Below are 19,809 nucleotides of genomic sequence, written 5' to 3'. Positions count from 1 at the left end.
TGTAGACATTCAATAGACTGAGCATGTAATAGTGGCATTTCAGTGGTCTGTTCAAAGATTTTACTACAATTTTAAGGTATATTCCTAACAATTTGAAATATCATATATCATAGGGAACAAAGCTTTCCATAAATCATTTGTTGGTGTCACTTTCAGAGATAGAATTTTGACTTAGACCATAAAATTTAAATTAAAATGGCATTTCTTCCTTCCCTTTCATTTCTTATCATCCTTTCCTTCTTTTCCTTTCCACAATTTATTATTGAATACAACTGATATAAAATAAAATATTTATCATTTACATATGTATACACACTTATCTGCAACACCTGGATCAAGATATGGAACATTACCGTCACTCCAGATATTTCATTTGTGCCCCTTTCCAGCCAATACTACTGTCTACACTAGGAGGTAACCATTCTGAGTTTCGCTTAGCTTTGCCTATTCTCAAACTTTAAATAATGGAATCATAAGTACTCTTTTGTGTTTGGCTCCTTGCTCTCAACATAATGATAATATTTTTAAGATTATTAAAATAGCCGTTTGTATTAGTTTCTTTTCTGCTGTGAAGTAGTATTCCATTGCTTGAATATAGCACAATTTATCCACTCTGCTATTGATGGACTTGAATCATTTCCCTTTTTTGCACGAGTATGGGGAGGCAATTATGAATGATGTCACTATGAACATTTTTGTACAAATCTTTTTGAAGACATATGAAATTATTTCGCTTAGGTATATACCTATGAGAGGAATTTCTGGGTTTTTGGATATCTGTGTTTAACTTTATTAGATACTGCTAGTTTCCAAAAGTAGTTGTCCCATTTTATACTCTAATCAAAATATGTCAGTTCTAGTTACTCCGTGTCCTCACTAACACTTGTTATTGTTAGGTTTATTGATTATAGCTATTCTGATGATTATATAGTGATGTCTCAGTGTAGTTTTAATTTGCTTTTCTCTAATGACCAGTGGTGTTGAACACATTAAGTGCTTATTGGCCATCTGTGTTAATTATATTATCTTTTATTATTGATATGTGGGAGTTCATTATGTAGTTTGTATATGAATTTTTTTGTCAGATACATGTGTTGTGAATATTTTCTTGCAATGTTTAGCTTGCTATTTTACTTCATTAATGGTGTCTTTTAATGTGAAAAAGGCTTTAATTTTGATGAAGTCCATTTGACCAATTTTTAATTTTATGCTTGTATTTTGTCTGGTGAGAAATCTTTTCCCTATTCCAAAGTCATGAAGGTATTTTCCTAAGTATTCTTGTAAAGGCTTTATGTATATTCGCATTTATTTTTAATTGAACTATCTGTCCCTTTATTTTTTACAGTTCTTCAGTATTTTAGATAGGAGTCTTTTTGTCAACATTATATAATTTGGCACTCATATTTAACTGTAATTCATCTGGAAATTAATTATTTATATGATGTTAGGTCACTTTTGTTAGATGGTCACTTTTTTTTCCCACATAGATATTCAGTTTCTTCAATATCATGCATAGAAAAGATCTTTCTCCATTGAATTTTTTTGGTTTTTGACCAAAAATTAAATACCACAAATGCCAGCACTGTTTTAATTATTTTATAGTAAGTTTTGATATCTGATTGTATAAGTTCTCCAACTTTGTTCTTCAAAATGGCTAGAGTATTCTAAATCCTTTGCATTGCCATATAAATTTGAGAATCAGCTTGCCAGTTTCTGTTTTAAAAAGTCTAAGATTTTGATTCAGATTACATTGAATGTATATATTAATTTGAGGACAGTTGATATCTTAAAACTATCAGGTCTTTCAATTCATAACATTGTGTATCTCTCCATTTATTGAGGTCTTTTTTTTCTTTCTGCAATATTTTGTGATTTAATATAGATATATTTCACATATCTTGTTAAGTTTATTTCTAGGTATTTGATGTTTTATTTGATATTATTGTAAATGGTATTATGGTTTTATTTTCTGCCTCCATTGTATGTTATTAGTATTTAGAAAAACAATGGATTTTTTGTTATTTTTGTATCCAGTGATCTTGCTAAATTCACTTAGTAGTTCTAACAGTTTTCTATTTCTTTAGATTTCCTATATATGAAGTCATGTCTTATGCAAATAAAGACTAGTTTTAGTTCTTTTCCAATCTTTCTTTTTCCTTCCTTTTGCCCTTTTCCCCTCCCCTCCCCTATCCTTCCCTCTTTTCCCCTCCCTCTCCCCCTCCCCAGCCTCCCTCTCCTCCTCCCCCTCCTCTCCTGGTCTTTCTGCACTGGCTAGGACTTCTAATAAAAAGTTGAATAGATAACTTGAGGTCAGAGAGTCTTGACTTGTTCTTGATTTCAGTGATTTCAGGAAGAGAGTTCACCATCAGGTATGATGTTAACTGTAGGCTTTTTATAGATACTCTATCAGATTGAGAAAGTTTCCCTTTATTTCTAATTTGCTGAGGGTTTTTTTTTATCATGAATATATGTTAAATTTTGTCATTATTTTTCTGCATTTTTTTGTGACTACTGTTAGGAAAATGTGTCCTATTTATTTATTTATTATTAAATATTTTTTAAAAAATTTATTTATTGATTAAGTTATTACATATGTGTCCTCATCCCCCCATTATTATTAAATCTTTATTGTTGAAAGTATTACATATGTCCCCTTTTTTCTCCTATTGACCCCTTATAGGCCTCCCCAGGCCTTCACCACCCTATTGTCTGTGTCCATGGGTATGCATACAAGTTCTTTGGTTGAACTCTTCCCACCTACCCATCCACCCCCACCTTCCCTCTGAGATTTGTCCATCTGTTCCATGCTTCTGTGCCTCTGGATCTATTTTGTTCATCAGTGTATTTTGTTCATTAGATTCCACATATGAGTGAGATCATGTGATACTTGTCTTTCTCCAACTGGCGTATTTTGCCCCCTGGTGGTCAGCACACGTCATAGCAACTGGTTGTTTGGTTGTTCCGCTATTCGGTCTATTTGCATATTAGCCTTTTATTATATAGGATTATATAGGATGGTGTCTGTAATAACATCCTCTTTTCATTGTGATATTGGTAATTTGTGTCTTCAAAAGACAATGGTAATATTGTCTTTTGAATTGTTCTTTACATATAATTAATTTTTTTTGTCATTGGTAACTTTGGGAATAATGCTAATAATGATGATAGCATTCTGTATCACTCCTAATTTTAGTGGGAATTTAATGTTTCATCATTAGAATGTATTGGGGTTGATATCCATTATCATGTTATAGGATAATCTTTTTATTTCTAGTTTATTAAGAGATTTTATAAGGACAAGCTATTGAGTTTTAGTGACTTTTTAGTTATTTCTTGAGATGGACAGTTTTTTGTTCTGACCTTTTGCGTTGATAAATAATTTTCTATTATGAAGGCCTTGCACTTCTGGGAAAACTGTACTTAGTTTAATATTGTTGAATTTGATAATATTGTATTTAGGATTTTTATATTTTCTTCTTCTTCTTCTTCTTCTTTTTTTTTTTTTTTTAAAGAGAGAGAAGAGAAAGGGAAAGAGAGAGAAACATCCACTTATTTATGCATTCATTGGTTGATTCTGTTATGTACCCTAACTGGGCATCGAATTTACAACCTTGGTATTTCAGGGCGATGCTTTAACCAACTGAGTTACCTGGCCAGGGCTATTTATATTTTCATGCAAATGGTCTATAGATTTTTCTTACTCGGATTTTGGTATCAAGCTTATGATCTAGTTCCCTCTTTTTATTTCATCCCCTCCCTCTTTTAAAAAAAATATGTTTTATTGATTTTTTAAGAAAGGGAGAGAGGGATAGAGAGTTAGAAACATCGATGAGAGAGAAACACTGATCAGTTGCTTCCTGCACACCCCACCCCCGAGGATATGCCTGCAACCAAGGTACATGCCCTTGACCAGAATCTAACCTTCAGTCTGCAGGCCGACTCTATCCACTGAGCCAAACCAGCCAGGGCCTCCCCTCCCTCTTTTTCTCTCTCATCCTTCTCTACAGTTATTAAGTTCAGAGCACTATATACTTATCCTTGTTACTTACTCTAAGACTAATTTAGTTATTAGTCTTTATTTAGGAGGCATAATCTTATAAATCTAACTTTTCTACTTGAGCACTTTTTTTTCAACTAGTAAGTTGTAGTCTGGGCCGTTACTCAGACATCTCAGGCTAGTTCTTCTGTGGTTTTTAGTTTGATGTAGTTTTCTGCTTGGTTAATGTATTCTTGTACACTCCTATTGCTCTAAAGCAGGATTTTCTCTTTTTAAAATTTCTATTTTGTACATTAAAGTTTCCAGACCTATTAAGGTATTATAATTTACTATAATTTGCTCAGTCCCAAAATATTGGTGAAATAAGTGCTGAAGTTCTAGCCACTATTAAAGCTTAGACACTTTTTAAAAAAATATATTTTATTGATCTTTTATAGAGAGGAAGGGAGAGGGATAGAGTGTTGGAAACATCGATGAGAGAGATACATCGATCAGCTACCTTTGCACACTCCCTACAGGGTATGTGCCCGCAACCAAGATACATGCCCTTGACCGGAATCAAACCTGGGACCCTTGAGTCTGCAGGCCAACGCTCTATCCACGGAGCCAAACCAGTTAGGGCAAAGCTTAGACACTTTTACATATTATAAGTATAGTAATATAGCTTCAGTTATCTAAAGCATGTTATTATTATACAAACACATTATTAGTATCACTAGCCTGATTCTTAAAACCCCCATCTGATACATAGATACACAGTAGTTTTTACAATAATTATATTAGAAGGTAATGGTTGAATACTTCTATTTATGACTATAACTAGATGGCACAAATGATGTGGGGATTGTAACTAGTTAACTATAAATGGTGGTTAATGTTTTGTTTTATTTGGTTACTTTCTTTTTTATTCCACTCTCCTTCCATCCCTCTCCTCCATTGTTTATATAAACTGTTTTTGTTTTTTTTTAATTAAACCCAGATATTTTCTTTGTTATACCAAACTCATTAGTCTGCCATTGGCTATTCTTTCTTTTTTTGGTTTGTTCTCCTTTCTTGTGAAAACATAACTTAGACCAGGGGTCCTCAAACTTTTTAAACAGGGGCCAGTTCACTGTCCCTCAGACCGTTGGAGGGCCGGACTATAGTTAAAAAAAAAAACTATGAACAAATTCCTGTGCGCACTGTGGGCCTGGGATGAGTCGGCTGCTAAGCAGGACAGGCAGCGGCACCCGGCGGGCCGGATAAATGTCCTCGGCGCGCCGCATGTGGCCCGTGGGCCGTAGTTTGAGGACGTCTGACTTAGACTCTACTAATTATTTTATCTCACTTTCTCTGCTTTTGTATTTTTCATTATTCAAAATTCTTTTTTATTATTACTTCTTTTGGTACTTCCAACTGATATATTTTTTTTTTCTTTTGAAACTGTACCCAATTCTAAGCTTGTAGGTAATTTTCTCACTCCTTTTACTTTATATACAAACTAGTGGCCCGGTGCACGAAATTTGTACACATTAAAAAGGGAATTAATTAGAGGAAATATTTTAATATTGCTATTTGCCCTTTCTCTATAATAGAAGTGTCAGAGGTGAAAGAAAATTAGTAAAATGTATATGAAAATCTCCCTCCTGTCAGAGTCTGAGTCCCCGCCCACCCGCGTGGGCCTCAAAATTGCATGAGACCCAGACCCGGCTGGCCCCACCCCTGTCAAGCCCCACAGGGCTGGAGGTGCAGCCTCAGGTCCCCCGACCCCGGCGCGGAGGGCATGGCCTCAGGACCCTGACCCAGCCTCAGGTTCCCCGGCCCCAGCACCAGAGCGGAGGGCACGGCCTCAGGTCCCCCAGCTTGGCCTCAGGTCCCCTGGGTCCCGGCTCGAGGGTGTGAGGGTGTGATGACCATTTGCATATTAGCTCTTTATTATATAGGATAGTATGATTATTTAGAAGTTTACTGAGGCCTCCAACATCAGAAACATTTTGTGTTTAGTAAGTGTTGATTAACATTATTGGGGACAGTTTTACTTAATACTTTAACATGTATTATTCAGAATGGTGTTGGTTTTATTGTAGTTGTCATATAGCAGATAAGTATTTTATGTCAGTATTTCTAAGGTACTGTATTTATTTCCTAAATTTTATCTCATTGGAAAACAAGCCTGTGTCTACAGTTTACTTCAAGTTTGTGAAATTTTAAAGATACAGAAAGACTTTTTTTATGTCCTAAAATTGTGCTGGTAGTGTCTCATAGCATGCTAGGGCCAATTCAGCAGGGCCAATAAAAGTAAATGCTTAGAGTGGAGAGAAACCATTTGCCTAATGTAATACTATAAAGATTTCCTCAGGGAGAAGGTTAAAAGAAATAGATTTGAAAGAAGTCTAACACTTAGACTCATGCTCAAATTTGTGAGGTTTCTATGTTTAGAGCAGGGGGTCCTGCTACCTATTTTGTGAGGTTTAAGAGAATGGTTTTTACATTTTAAAGTGGTTGAAAAATAATAAAAAAGAATATTTTGTGATATGAGAAAAAGGAAATTCAAATTTCAAAGTATATAAATAAAGTTTTATTGGAACACAGCCATATATTTATTTATGTATTGTCATAAGTGCTTTTGCATTTCAGCATCAAAGTTGAGTAATTACAAGTCTGTATGGCCCACGAAGTGTAAAATATTTAGTATATAGCCCTTTACAAAAAATAATTGTTGACCCCTAGTTTAGAGCCTCTTATTTTAGTTAACGTATTTTTCATTCCACAGTTAAGGATAAACAGAATATCCTTCACTTCCTCAGAATTTACATGTGTATATCATTTCTTTCAACCTATGGGTTTAAATTCCATGAAACCATTTGAAATATGTAATTATTTAAATGGACCATTTTGGCTCCTATCAATGAATATGTTTTTTCTAAATTGCTTCACTTGTAATTAATCATGGGCTTTTAAAAAATATGTATATTTTTTATTGATTTTTACAGAGAGGAAGGGAGAATAGAGAGTTAGAAACATCGATCATCTGCCTCCTGCACACCCTCTACTGGGGATGTGCCCGCAACCAAGGTACATACCCTTGACCGGAATCCAACCTGGGACCCTTCAGTCCGCAGGCCGACGCTCTATCCACTGAGCCAAACTGGTTAGGGCTAATCATGGGCTTTTATTTTAAAGAATGTACAGAGTATACTTTGTGCAATTTAAAGATTAATAATACAAGAACATTGGAGATACAACTTTTGAGTTGATCAAATAGGTTTGCATTGCTATATAGATTTAAAGCTTTTTTAAAACGAATTCTTTTTTGGTAGGTGATTACATATGTTTTACTGCTGTAATTGAGCTAATATGTAACAATGGTCTTTTGTTATAAAATGTTTTATTGTTTAAAACATTTGGACACACTCATTTTCCTTGAGACTTTCCACAGAAATACAGTTAGCTTAACATTTTTTGCTTGAGACTAGTTCATGAGAATAAACTAGTTGTAAATGTAACAGGTAATTCTGAAGTGTGTTACCTCAGCCAAAAAAATTGGAAAGATGGCCTTCCTTATCTGTCAGTGTTTGCTGTGAAGTGGAAAGACCAAAGTAGGATGAAAGACCTTAGGGGTAGATTAATTGGAACTGATCTCTTGGTGGAAGAGGAGCATTTGATTGGCAGCAGGTGATTTGGGATCAGAATTTAGGGGGTTTTAGAATCTAAATGACTGGGTGACCGCTAAAGAAGAGGTCACACGTAACCATGCTAATAACCATATATATATATATATATATATATATATATATATATATATATATATATATATATAATTTTTTTTTTTTTTTTAAATACTGAGAGGGTGAGACTGACCCTTGCACTTCAGTTTAGTATTTCTCTTCGGATTTTTTTTTCTATCTTATCTGTTACTACTGGCATATTGTAAATTAATGTACAGAAGCATGTCTAAAAGGACTAATTTTTAAGTCCAGATTGACTAGTAGGGTTTTAGCTTTTTTAAAAAAATAGGTTTTTATTAATTTTTAGAGAGAGAGGAAGGGAAGGGAAAGAGAGAGAGAAACATCAGTGAGAAACATCAGCATTGATTGGCTATCTCTAGCATGCCCTCTGCTGGAGATGAAGCCTGCAACCCAGGCATGTGTCCTAACTGGGAATCAAACTGATGACCCCTTGGTACATGGGTAGATGTTCAACCACTGAGCCACACCGGCCGGGCAGAGTTTTAGCTTTTGATGCCTGGATGCATGTTTCAAATAGGTCTCTAAGTGAATCCTTAAAAACTTTAAAATAGGCATACCTTTCTGCTATGCACGTTCCACCCAAATAGATGTGTTTTTTTGTGTGTTTTGTTTTTTTTCCTGAATTGAAAACACCTAGGGCAATTCCTGTGACAACCTGTACAGCTATGGCAAAGAACTAATTAGCACACTAATTAGTCTCTTCTTTGATTTTGTACAATTTGATTTTATCTTATTAATAACCCTAAGAGGCTTAGCATTTAATTTTTAAAACTCCTAGCCTCCTTCTGAGAGAGCACAAACTAATAGGAAACAGGTTGATGTGGGTTCTCTAATTATAATTCAAAAGGTTTTTCATCTCATTTTATTCTCTTTTTATTTTTCGATTGTACTTTATTTTTAACTAATTTAAAATAGTTTTTCCCATTACAAATGTAAATGTTCATTTTCTAAAAATTGGAAAGTAAAAGGAAAAACTACTCATAGCTGTCTTACTAAGTGAAAAACTGCTATTTTGGTATATTTCCTTTGAATCAGTCTTCTTTGTACTCCTCCTCCCCTCCAGTCCATGTGAGACCCTATGATTTGCAATATACATTCACCTAATATAATAGGTGCAAAAGATGCAATGTTTGCACTCAGGGGATTCAAAGTTTAATATCCTTAAAAAGTTACTTTTGAAAATTAATTTTCTATTATAGAAGACACATGTAATCATTGTCAAAGCTCAGGTTTCCAATTCATCCAATTTCCTTCATTGTTTTTATAGATAGTATAACCACTATTACCAGCTTGTTTATAACTTTTTCTATGGTTTTGCATATATAATTATATTTGTGTATATAGAAAATACGTGGTTTCTTTTTAATATAAAAACTGTTACACAGTACCTGCAATTTGTTTTTTTTCACTCAATATGTTTGAATGTTCAGGTCCTTCTTAGTCTTTTAAACTGCTATGTAGTATTTTGTTTTATTGATATACCATAATTTTGCCATTTCCTATTGATTGCAGATTTCCGATTTCTTGCTATTACAGACAGTGCTGGAACTGTTTGTATATGCCTCCTTATTAAAATGTGCAACTGGCTGGTGTGGCTCCGTGGTTGAGTGTCAGCCTATGAACCAGGAGTTCACAGCTCGATTCCCTGTCGGGGTACATGCCTGGCTGTGGGCTCAATCCCCAGTAGAGGGTGTGCAGGAGGCAGCCGATTAATAATTCTCTTTCATCATTGATGGTTCTATATCTCTCTCTCCCTTTCCCTTCCTCTCTGAAATCAATAAAAATATATTTTTAAAATGTGCAACTGTTTCTCTAAGGCAGTTAAGGGAAGTGGAATTAGTAGAGCATAGGGAATACATGGTTACTTACCCTTGAAATTAAATCATTCATATTGCTCTCAAAGTTGGACCTTATAGCAGTTTATTCAATATCACTCCTCTCCCACCTTATCTGTTGTTATTGTTTAACATTTTATTTTACCCTTGTTAAATCCATCAAATTATATTATTTTACATAGAAATATGTGATTCAATTTACGTACATTTTTACCATATTCTTTCCTCACCATCTCTTCTTTAATCTGACTGTCTTTCTGAGATCATTTTCCTTCTTTCTGAAGAACATTTTGACAAATTGCTTTAGTGGAGGTCTTTTACTGGTAAACAGGCTATATTTTTGTTTATTTGTTTTAATTTAGCCTTAGATTTTATCAATTATTTAAAAAATTTATTATAGACATATCTAAGCATGCATGAAAATAGACCAAATAGTACAACAAAATCCAATTATTTCCATCCCTCAGTTTCTGTAGTTATGGACACTTGGAACTCTTTGAAAGTTTCATCTCTTTCCCATTCTGTGCTTCCTTTCCTGCTGAAATATCACATCATGAAGTCTATAATTACTTAAGAATATTTCTCCTGTAGAAGAGCTTTTAAAAAAATAAATGCAATACTTCTGTCATACTTAACTAATAATACTTCCTTAATATAATCTAATATCCAGTTCATGTAAAAACCTCAGTTATCATAAAAAATGTTGTTTTATTATTTTACTCTCATTAAGAGTTACTGCTTTTTTAGGAGCACAATTGTAGGTTGACTGTAATTTTCTCTCAGTATCTTGAATATATGTCATTCCCTTCTGGCTTCAGTTGTTGCCATTAAGAAGTCCACTATAATTCTAATAATTATCATTCCATTGCGTGAAGGGTCCTTTTTCATTATCTGCTTTTAAGATTCTTGTTACCTTTAGTGTTCTATGCTTTTACTCTCTGGTGTCTGGTAGGTTTGTTGATCTTGGGTATGTGTGCTTTCTGGGTCTGTGGGTCATTTGTAACCATTCTGGGAAATTTGCAGCTATTATCTCTTTCTATTAAGATTTTGAAAAGAGTAAGAAGTATATATTCAGAAAAAATATAAAACATGTACAGTTTTATTATGAAGTAAACATCTTTGTAACCACCCCCAGGTTAAAAATAGAACATTTCACTGCACATGGGAATCCCCTCTGAGGGTTTGGGGGGAGAGCATGGATCCCAACTGCACCTTTGTCAAGAGGGTTGGGGGAGGGGTCTCTCTATGGAGGCTCTCTGTGGCGGCCCAGGCACCTCTGGCTCCCCATGAGCAGCTGCCAGGCATGGTACAACCTGCATCTCTGTCTGGCCCACCACCTACCTCTGGTCTGTGCCACTTTGATCTTGCTGCTTCTTGGCCTTTCTGGCCTGGTCTTTGAGGCTTCCTTCTCACCCACAGGACTGACTTTCTAAGCTGTGACATCTCTCAGGACTGGGTCTCCGTCTTGAGATCTTTTGGGCAGCTGACTGTGTGCCTGTGACGAGGACAGTCACAAGGAAGTGGTGTGGGTCTCATGTTGTTGGCTTGCTGACCACCTTGGACTTCGGAGATGGTCCAGACAGGAACAAGACCCAGACATTCCAAACCGAGGTCCTGGGGAGTCAGATGGGATTGAAAGGATCTTCTGTAGGAGAGCTGGTCCTCTTTACAGGTAGGATGATCACAGAAAGGACCCTAGGAATCTGCCTGTATTTTAGTGCTGCTCCAGGACGCCTGCCCTCCAGCCAGCCACCCATATCCTGCTTGGAGGAGGGAGCAGGAAATGCCATCCTGAACCCTAGGACAGCTGAGATTGTGTCAGGGTCTGGAGCCAAAAAGGCTTTGGGCTCACCTTGGAGGAGCTGGCTCTGTGTAGCTCTAGGCTGCTGGTTTGGGGATCCTTTCTCCTCCTCTTCTATGGCCTTCTCTTCTTTTTTACTGCTGTGTGCTTCCACCCATTCCAGGAGTCCTACTAGTTTAGAACCCGGCCCTAAGGGTACTGGTCTAGTTCCTGTCTTGTTCTGACTGCTGCAGCCACTTGCTTGAGACAGAAAATGAGCCACCTTGATGCCAGGCTAAGATGCGATGACTTCTCACTGTAGGCCATGGAGGCCACTAATGCTGAGTGGAAGAGACTGACTGAGTGGAGGAGAGAGACCAGTTCTTTCTTAGATATGAGCAGACTGGGAAAGGAATACTTTCTGGCCCCAGGCAGATCCTGGGGTCCTGACGCCATCCCAATTGGCCTGTACCTATCTCTAGTTGTCACTTCCTCTGCTCTTTCTTCAATTTCTCAGTCATTCCAGAGCTTCCCCCAAGGGCTCTCTCACCTGCCCTGTTATTTTAATTTTATTTTTCTCCAGGTATGAATCAACTTCTCAAGCCTTGGGTCTGAGTTGGATGAGATGTTATAGAAAGTGGAGAGCTAGAATGTGGGGGAAAATAAGAGGATTTTTTTTTGCCCAACGTTGCCCAGTGTGTGTATTGGGAATTGGATTGAGGTGGGAATTTTAGAGTAGACTGGTTCTGGAGGTTTGGGGGACTTTTCCTTGTTGTCATTGGGCATGGGTTACTGCAGCTATTCCCACGGTTGGACCTTGGCTTTGGAAAACACCTGGTTTTGATCCCAGCTCTGCCACCATATACGTATGAAGCTAATTGAGAGAGTGAGGTGGGTTTGGTCATGGCAATGCTTTGAAAAAAACTTTAAAAAGAAAAAAAAAATAGAACATTTTAGGTACATCAGAATACCCTTTACCACCAATGCACTTTTGGTCCATAACCCTCTCCCTTTCACCCAAAGGCATTCACTATTCTGATTTTGGCATTTTCCCTGCATCCCTAAAATATAGCTTTCTTTTATCTGTTGAAATTTATATGACCACATTATATTATTCTTCTTGCTTTGTCCAATATTATGTTTGTGAGATTCATGTATTTTGTGTAGCTATAGTTGTTAATTTTGATACAGCCATTACTTCTTCAAATATTTTTTCTTCTAGTATTCCCATTATGTGTATGTTGATGTATTTAATGGTGCTTTACATTTCTGAAGCTTTGTTCATTTTTCTTTATTCTTTTTTTCCTGTCTTTGGACTGTATGATCTCTATTAATCTGCCACCATCTATTTCACTAGTTCATTCTTTTGCCAGTTAAAACATACTGTTGAGCCCCTCTAGTGACTTTATTTCAGTTTTTATACTTCCCAACTCCACAATTTCCATTTGTTTCTTTATTTAAAAAATATCTTTTTATTGAAATTCTCCATTTGATGTGACATTTTCATTATACATTCCTTTACTACTTCAATCATGCTTTCCTTTAGTTCTTTGAACATACTTAAAATGGTTCCTTTGAAGTCTTTGTGTGTTAAATCCAACATATGGTGTCTCTCACAGGCAGTTTCTGTTGCCTGCTTTCTTCCTGGTGTACATGGGTTATACGTTCCTGTTTTTTTGCATAGCTTGCAATTTCTGATTGAAAACTGGACATTTTATGAAGCAACTGTGAGTACTGGTCTCCCATCCCTCCCAGGGCTTGTTACTGTTATTTGCTTATTTGTTTAGTGATTGCTTAGATTAATTTAGTGAAGTCTATTCCCCTCTTGCAGTGTTAAGCATCTGGTATTGATCCTGGGGGGTGCAGACTTGGATATGCCCACATGCACCTTAGGATGACAGTGTTTTTGGCAGGGTTCTCTTCCACTTCCACTGTCTCTTTCCTTGACCACACCCACATGTTTATTGCCAGCTGACTGCTTCTTTGTTTTCAACTATGCCCTAGGACACAAATTGCTTCTCAACTTGATCCAAAAAAAATTTGAGCTCACTTGCTGTGATAGTTCTTGAGGTCAGACTTTGAAGTTTATTCTGACCCTAGGAGGACTCATACTGGCTGTCTTATTTCCTGATTCTCCTTATTCTCTCCTGCAAACTAGCTGGTTTACAGTTTAGTCTATCTGAATCTCCTCCCAGATGCCCTTCATCACAAGCTTCTTGGTTTTGAGATTGCTTTTAGGCCTAAACTTTACACTCTATTGCATATAAAGTCTTCCTTTGGAAGAGATTCAGAGCTATCTGTTTTAAGCCTAATTCACCTTCCTGGCAAAATATCTGGCTCTGGCTCTGACTCTGGAGTTCGATAGCAGGGGTAGTGGTACACTTTCCACTCCATGTGACAGATACCCCCAGTTCTACTGAGCACTTACTGGAGTGGTATACAGTAGCCTCAAATCTTCTTGTTTTGCCTTTCCTGGTATTGGAGCTCTGCTTTACAAAGTAGTTGGGTGAAAGGCAGTCTAGGTCCTAGTATTTTCAACATGCAGCAGCAACATAGGGCTTCTTTCCCGTGAGAGGCAGTTGGGTGAAAGAGGGGAGCCCCCACCTTTCGGCTGCACTTACCTGGAATTTAGCTTTAGTATCAGGTAGCTTTGAGCAGGAGCTGAGAAGAGGGTGGGAAGGAGAAAGGGAAAGAACAGGTTTTAGTTCAAATACCATATAGTCTTGCTGTTTTTCCTGAATTTTAATAGAGTTTCTTGAATAAATGTTTATTCATTTGCCTTAGGCCATTAGGATCATTTCCAGATACTTTAAAAGGTTGGTTTTAAGTAATTTTCACCCATTTCTCTGGGGAGTGGGTTCATAGTACTCCTTACTGTCAAGCTGCAAGTGGAACCAAGAGAGATTTTTTGAAAATATAAGTCAAACCTATGCCATTTCTCTGTTTAAAACTTTCTGGCCCTCTTCCTTTATTTCACAAAGGAAGGCAAACTTGTTCTAGTGGCCTATGATGAATCATTACAAGATCCTGGACCCCTCACATCTCTGTCCTTATCTCAAACTGTTCTTTCCCTTACTTATTCTACTCCAGCCACTATGAATTTGCTGTTCTTTAAGCACTTCAGCATGTCCCCTCCGTGGGGCCTCTTGACTGACTTCTTCATGCCTGGGTCTGTTCTTTTCTCAGATATTTGCACAGCTTACACAAGTACCTATTTTAAATGTTAACTTTTCTTGAAACCTACTTCATCTGGCCCATTTAAATTGCAATTGCCCAATTAAAAGTTAGGCAGCAGGGCTGAGATTTTTGCTTGTTATGGTCAACTAATGTGTCCCAAAGACCTAGACTAGAATTTGAAACATAGTAAGTTTTATAACTATTTATTGAATCACTGAATGAAGATAAAAAAAGAACTGTTGGAGTGGCAAAAACCTTCATTGGCCAACTGTCTAACTTTACTAATAAAATTATAACCTGTTTATATACACTGAGTGGCCAGATTATTATGATCTCTGAACGCACTATAATCTGGCCACTCAGTGTGTGTGTGTGTGTGTGTGTGTGTGTGTGTGTGTGTGTATGTATGTGTGTTAGAGGCCCGGTGCATGAATTCGTGCATGGGTGGGGTCCTGCCAGCCTGGACAGGGGGAGGGGACATGGGCGGTTGGCCAGCCTGACTGGTGGTCGAATTCCTGGTCGAGGGTTCAATTTGCATATTAGCCTTTTATTAAATAGGATATACACTGAGTGGCCAGATTATAATGCATTCAGAGATCATAATATCTGGCCACTCAGTGTAGATGGAATAATATGTTATTTACTAGATACGATTAGAACAACCAGTTAGCTTTCTTGATAATAGAGGCTAAATGTGCCTCCCCCCCTCCAGCCCCCCCCCCCCCCCCGCCCCTTAACCCTCTCCTCCTTTAAAAGACTAATCATTGTTAAGTACCCATTAAATGATAACTCCTCATTCTCCTGACCTCAGCCCTTGGTAACATGGTAACGTCTCCTTTCTTTGTCAATGAATTTGCCTACTTTAGATGACTCATTATCAGTAGAATCATATTTGTCTTTTTGTGACTAATTTTATTTAGCATTATGTTTTCACGGCTAATCACATTGTAGCATGTATCAGAAAATCATTCTTTTTATGGATGAATAATATTTTATTGTATGTATATACTGCATTTTGTTTATCCATCTGTTGACAGACACTGGGTTGTTTCAGCCTTTGGCTATTGGAAATAATGCTGCTATGAATATTGGTGTACTATGAATATTGGTGTACAATATTCATAGCAGCATTATTAAGTATCTGTTAAGAGACCCTTCTCTCAATTCCTTCTGTATATACCTGAAAGTGGAATTGCTGGATCATATGCTAATTCTGTATATAGCTTTTTAAGGAACCACCAAACTGTTTTGTACAGCGGCTGCAGTATTTTACATTTTTTACTGTATTTTCATACTTATCTTTTGAAAAGTGTCTTAAGCAAAAGCCATGTGAGTGATACAGCACTTTATGAGTGATAAAGAATTTTTAAATATGATTTTGAGTATATGATTTTTACTTGTACTTACTACATGGTATGTGAGATTTTTGGTGATTCAGGAACATTATTATGTGTGTCAGAATTTATACTGTGTTATGGTATTAGTTGCAGGTGATATATTGCAGGTAACGAGGTAGAAATTTCATGTAGAATTTAAGTTTTTGAAAAAGTCATGTAATTTTTACTTTTTGAACATTTGTACTTTATACACAAGGGTAATGCAGTAATGACTTCAGTTATCATAATTTCTATCTTACCGTATTGGAAAGGGCGTAGGTTCTTAAGTTGACTGTCTTACTTCCAATTTGTGTCTTCAACACTTACTTAAAGGCTGGGTCACCCTTTGGCCTCAGTTGTCTTTTATAAGGGAATAGTATGTTTTTACCAAGTCATTGTGAGGATTAGATTGTATATGTGAAAATTAACTATTTTGGGGGGCAAAATTAATTACCAAATCAAAAATAGGTCACTTCTGTGCTATAACCCTCATACCTCATCCAGAAAGTCATTGACTTTACTTCCCTTTTTCCATTTAAAATCATCTTTTGTTTCTGTGTCTTATACCTTATTGTACTCTGTGTCTTATTGTTTCAACTCATTGTTTTATTTTTATTTTAATACTAGAGGCCTGGTGCATGAAATTCGTGCACGGGGGGTGGGGAGGAGTGTGTCCTTCAGCCCAGCCTGCACCCTCTCCAATCTGGGATCTCTCTCACAATCCAGGACTGCTGGCTCCCAACTGCTCACCTGCCTGCCTGCCTGATTACCCCTAACTGCTTCTGCCTGCCAGCCTGATCACCCCTTAACCACTCCCTGCCAGCCTGATTGACGCCTAACTGCTCCCCTGCCAGCCTGATTGCCCCTAACTGCCCTCTCCTGCCAGCTTGGTCATCCCTAACTGCCCTCCCCTGCAGGCCTGGTCACCCCCAGCTGCCTTCCCCTGCAAGCCTGGTTCCCCCAACTTCCCTCCCCTGCAGGCCTGGTCCCCTCCAACTGCCCTCCCCTGCAGGCCGGAGTCCCCCCTAACTGCCCTCCTCTGCAGGCCTGGGTCCCCCCCTACTGCCCTCCCCTGCAGGCCTGGTCCCCTGCCAGCTGCCCTCCCCTGCAGGCCTGGGTCCCCCTCCCCCCCCAACTTCCCTCCTCTGCCAGCCCGGTCACCCCTAACTGCCCTCCCCTGCAGGCTTGATCACCCCCAACTGCCCTCCCTTGCAGGCCTGGTCCCTCCCAACTGCCCTCCCTTGCTGGCCATCTTGTGGCAGCCATCTTGTATCCACATGGGGGGGGGGTGCCATCTTGTGTGTTGGAGTGACTGTCAATTTGCATATTGCTCTTTTATTAGATAGGATTAGTTAACTAGCTTTTGTAATAAAAATTATCCTTCCCTAAATGAAAATCCTGGCAAAGATATTTGGAAGGGAGAGAGTTGATTCCAAAGTTTATTGTAAAAGCTTGGTTCAGTGGGGTTACATAAAGGAAATTTCTCTCCACTTGAAATTCCATTAAATTTTGTGTCTCTTAGTTTTTTCCCAGATGAGTAAATTGAATCTTAGAGCTTTTGAGTGTCTTCCAAAATCATACAGATACTTAGTGGAAGAGGTGAGACAGAAGTCAGTTTTTTTTTTTTACTTGGTGTTCCAGTGTTTTACCACATCAGACTTCTCTCCTATATTTGACCAGTTGTATGATGGCATTTGGCCACTGGAGTGCATGGCATCTCTCCATGGTGCTAGAAGTGTACAAAATGTATTTGGTTTTGTGTTAACCACCTTAAGGGACTTCTTACTAGTTTGTCTTTTTTTTTTTTCTCTCTCTCTCCCTCTAAACTGGAAGATTCATCCTCTTCCCAACTTTTTTAAAACTAAATGAGCAATTAAAAAGCAAAACCTCAATATGTCATTTTTAATTTCTATTAATTTATTTTCTAGAAAGCTTTTCAATTCATAAACTTTGTATATTGTTTCCTTTCCAGCATCCCATATATTACTTCAGTTAAAACTCTAATAAGCTGTGGTTATAGAAATAAAATCTTATAATCAAAAGTATATTAGAAGTGTAGTGTAGACAGCACCCCTCAATTATTTTAGTTTAGTTTCTTGTTGGTGGAACCAATGTTTGAGTCTGTATTTTCTATAGGTACAGTTTTTGGATATTCAAGTTGGAGGAGCCATTAGATTGTCTCTAGACCGCTCATTTTATATATGAGGAAACTGATAGTGGCAAAACTGTGTCTGCAAATTCCTCCTTCCCTCCTTCCCTCCCTCCCTCCCTTCCGAATAGTTTATTTTTCTTTTAGAGAGAGGATGGGAGAGAAAGAGAAACAGTGATGTGAGAGCACAACATCAACATCAACATCAATCGGCTGCCTCCTGCATGCCATCCCTACTCAGGGGATAGAGCCCGCAACCCTGGCATGTGCCCCTGACTGGGAATCAAACCGGCAACCTCCTTGTGCATGGGATAACACCCAACCAACTGAGCCACACTAGCCAGGGCCCATTTCTTTGTTTTTAAACATTTTTATTTTGAAATAATTATAGGAAGACATTTCACTTCATTTTTTCTGCTAATTATTAACAAAAGTCATATTTAATTTTCCTAAATGAGATGAAAGTAATTTCTCTTTTTTAAGTTGGCCATTTGAATGGCAAAAATGATATTTGTTGTAACAATTCAGGTAACACAGATTTTTCAAAAAATAACTTAGTAGTCTACTTTCCTCCATTTTGTCTTTTGTGATACGGTAACATTTTGGTGTATAACCTTTCAAGTGCTTTATTTTTTTAGAGAAACAAATCAAGTATGTTAGTCTTCAACTTACTTTTCAAAAGTAAAAAGCACTGCATAATAGATATCTTCTGATTCAACACGCACATCTACCTCATTATGGCAAAATAATTATTTACATAATGATGCAGTTTTTTACTCGAATGAACAATGCTGTAAAACATATCAGAATACTTGGTGCACATGTGTGAGTATGTAGGACAGGTTCTTAGGTGGTATAAGGAAGTGGTTTGTAACACAGATTCTGGAGTTGACTTCATGGAATGAATCCAGGCTGCACCACCTAATTGCTGTGCAATTTAAGGCAAGGTATTCTTTGTGCTCCCGTTTCCTCTTAAGGAAGAGGAACGTAGATCAGTGATAATATCTACTTTGTGGGGAGATTAACTTCTTTGGCAGGCTGGTGGGAAAAATGCTGTCTTACTGTTTATAAACTAAAAAGGTTGATCACCATTTCATATATTGTAATCATTTGTAATTCTTGTGAACTACTTATATTCTATTCTCATTTTTTCTTTTGATTTATTTGCCGTTTAAAAATTGCTTTACACAGTTTCTTTAATTATTTTGGACACTGGCCCTTCATTACATATAGTGTATATATCCTTTACTCTGTTGTTTGCCTTTAATTTTATGTAGTTTATTTTTTCATGTTGCTAAGTTGATCATAATATCTTTCTTTTAGGGCTTCTGAATTTCTGTTTTTGCTTAGGAAGACCTACTGTATCCCAAGATTTGAAAAATTCTATGATTTTTTCTTCTAACACTTTAATAGTTTATTTCAATGAATATTTCTTTAGGCAGATCATTTGGGATTTATTTTGATAGTAGTGTGACCGATATATACTGTTTTTTATTTTATTTTAAATATGTTTTTATTGATTTCAGAGAGAGGAAGGGAGAGGAGAGAGAGAAACATCAATGATGATAGAAAATCATTGATCAGCTGCCTCCTGCACAACCCCTACTGGAGATCAGGGCATGTTCCCTGACCGAGAATCAAACTGTGACCTCCTGGTTTATGGATTGATGCTCAATCCCTGGGCCACACTGGCCGGGCGATACTGTCTTTCTTTTTCTTAAAGTACATCAACCAGTATCCTGTTACTGCTTATTTTTCAAAATATAT

At 37.2% G+C, this 19,809-nt stretch overlaps 1 protein-coding gene and 1 pseudogene across 14 annotated transcripts in view; both read left to right on the top strand.

Annotated features, from left to right (window-relative positions):
* Positions 1 to 19,809, top strand: part of CNOT4 (CCR4-NOT transcription complex subunit 4) — a 162,892-nt gene that overhangs the window by 58,370 nt on the left and 84,713 nt on the right. The window lies entirely within an intron of this gene.
* On the top strand, positions 10,841 to 11,536 carry LOC308247082 (insulin-like growth factor-binding protein 3 receptor; annotated as a pseudogene). Its single transcript has one exon. The product of its transcript is annotated as an insulin-like growth factor-binding protein 3 receptor (transcript).

The sequence above is a fragment of the Plecotus auritus genome (genome assembly GCF_963455305.1).
Source record: "Plecotus auritus genome assembly, chromosome: 4".
Lineage (NCBI taxonomy): Eukaryota > Metazoa > Chordata > Mammalia > Chiroptera > Vespertilionidae > Plecotus > Plecotus auritus.
This window is presented reverse-complemented; position numbering and strand designations above follow the sequence as displayed.